The sequence below is a fragment of the Cynara cardunculus genome (assembly GCF_001531365.2).
Source record: "Cynara cardunculus var. scolymus isolate 2C chromosome LG 14, CcrdV1, whole genome shotgun sequence".
In the NCBI taxonomy this organism is placed as follows: domain Eukaryota; kingdom Viridiplantae; phylum Streptophyta; class Magnoliopsida; order Asterales; family Asteraceae; genus Cynara; species Cynara cardunculus.
The window spans coordinates 13557434-13560447 of NC_037541.1; positions in this window are offsets into that span (position 1 = coordinate 13557434).

Here is a 3014-nt window from a genome sequence, read left to right on the forward strand (position 1 = left end):
AGGAGGGTGTTGTTGGGGGTTTTCGATCGGAGCAGGGAAGAGATCGGCCAGATGACTGTAGATGGAGGCTGCTGAGTGGTGGTGGTTGTGAAGAGAGCCAGAGATGGTTGGGGGAGGGTCATCACAGGGACCAAAACCGCAGTGGTGGTGGTGAATTTCGTCCCAGCCTTCATCTGTGTTCTTCGTCCCAACCTTCATCTATGTTCTTCATCATTGTTCCACCTCCATCTATGTTCTTCAAAAAATCGATGTGATGTTTCATGGCTATGGTTTGGATAAGAAACAAGAAGAAAAATAAAGAGAGCCTGTTATTGTAGGATGAGTTTTTTTAAACCATACATCAACAATGGAAAGTAATATAAAGCAAATATAATATAATAAAATGGATATATTGATTCTTATTCCCTTATATATTCATTCCTATTTTCATTCCGATTCCTTGAAATGAACCAAACGTCCCCTGAATTGTTTTGTATCATGGGTCTGCCTTAACCATTAAACGTCCTAATTTCATTGTAAACAATTACCAAACAATTATATTTCATTTTCACTATATCATGAAAGTGTCTTAATCATTCAGCACCAAATCATTCAGCAAATGCCTCTTATATATACACTAGTTGTTTACTTGAGGGGATGCAATATTTTATGATAAATTAAGAATAAAAATTAGTATGATTTTAATTAAAAAAGAAAATTCAAAATTTCTGATTGAACAAAATTGAGATTATAAGTGGTGGTTGAAAATGTTGGTGATTGTTTGGCGGTTGCTGAATGATTTTGTACAGTATGATTAAGTGGTCAGAATGATTAAGAGGCTCTCATCATATAGTATAAAATGAAATATAACTGTTTAATAATTGGTTATAATGAAATTAGGAGGCTCATGATATAAAATCATTCAGATAGTTTTAGAATCATTAAAAAACAGATTTGTTTTGTCAAACAAGATTTACCTCTTAGTGATTCAGATGTTGAATCTTAATGGAACCATTAGAAGGTAAATAAATAACCCTTAAATTTTATATCTGGTAAAAAATAAAAGAATATATTGATATTGTTGTCAAATTAAATATTGTAATATATTTTTGGGTATAATTTGTTTAAGTCAAAATTTTATTATTAATTAAATATTTTATATTAAAAAAAAAGGTATAATTTATTTTAGTTTTAATGATATGAATTTCTTTTATGTGATATTAGTAGAGGCTAAATCTTGATTATTTAAAAAAATTATATATTTATTAATTATTTATAAACTTGAAATTTAAAAAATTATGCATTACTGTTTAATGACTGATGCTTAATAAATTGTTTTTAATACATATATATATCATAATATTCATGGTAATTTAAGCTGATACACCGTAAATCTAAGAGGGTGTTTGAGATTGCTTATAAAACAACTTATTGACTTATTCCAGTGTGACACCGGTAATAAGCACTTTTGAATGTTTGGATAAACAACTTATATCGTTGTCAAACCGGTAATAAGGAGTTTTTGAATAAGTTAATCTTTTCTGACTTATAATAAGTTGATAAGTGCTTTTTATAGAAAAACATAAGTTGTTTTAAATAAGCAATCACAAACACCCCGTAAATCTACAACTCAGAATTCTCATCCTTCAAACACAACCAAAGTTTCATGTAATCTACGCCTTGGCTTAAAGATAAAGTGTTGTGTCGTACCACAGGTTTCTTCTCAAACAAATTTCTCTAACTTGGATATGCAATCCATCTCATCGTCCTCTGGGTCACCATGATCGGAAACTAAAGAACATGGTTGATCTATTTAAGATAATTACGTTTTTACAGATATTCGGTTTCATTGGATCTTACCCATAAGTCGAGGCCTCTTCGCTTACCAATGGTTGCATTAAGGATAAAGATGACTTGCCTAGAAGCAATAAATAGTAGGTTTCTTATTTTCGTCCCAAAAACCAACAAATAAGTGGTCCCTGACTCCCTGTACGGTATTCAATCAATGATTATCAACAACTTCCACATCTGGGTTGGAAACGTTAGCAACACACGAAGGGTTATGCAAATTACAGTGATGTCCCCAAATCTAGACGAACGTGGCAACAACTCCACCGAAATAGTTATACATTCCTCAACTTTTCAACATATTTACTCAAACTACTGATAAAAAGCGTGTACAAGTATATACCTAAAAGAAAAATAGGAAAACAAATATAAAATAAAGAAAACAAAAGAATTCGACCTTCATCTCTGCATGTAATTCCGCTTCGAATAAGTTGAAGCTGTTTCTTGGTGGGTCATAGACGTTATCTGTTTTATTTCTTAGTCTAAAATCTAGTTCATACGACATACTTTCCTTTCAAATAGTCGTACTAAACTTTTGTTCATCTTTAACTGATAATGAAATTATGCACGATTTTTTAGTGTTTATGTCACATTATTTTAAGAATGCATTTTAAGGATACTGTTGGAGTCCATTCATGGATATCTCACGTATACAAGACCCCATAAACGTTTTCACCACAGCTTCTTTCCAACTAACCCTAGGTTTTTTCCGGTTGTGATGATTCACTGAACCTTTTCGTACCTATGACACATTCGTATCATAAGAAACAAAAAAAAAAAAAAAAAAAAACACAACACATGAATAGAAAAACTATAATAAACAACATGATGTCTAAAGAATACTAGTTGCTAACATCAAATCAGTTACTTTACTCACTACCAAGGAACCATGGAGATCACTAGGCATGACAACAGGGCGGAGAAGGGGTGAGTTTTTTGTAATCCCTGGCTTCGGCCTCAGTTTTTAGTAACAGCCCCTCGACCCCGGTCCCTGTCAAACCCCGGTCAATCCCCATGAAGAATATTCGTTAGTTTGAGTCTACCGGGAATTCTAAGCACAGGCCCCAACCCTGGTTTAAGTAACAGCCCCGGCCCTGACCCCGGTTTGAGTCTACCAGGGGATCCTTGGTCATGGGACCCTTAGTAGGGAATCCCGTCCCTATTCGAGTCGAGTGAGCCGGGTTCTC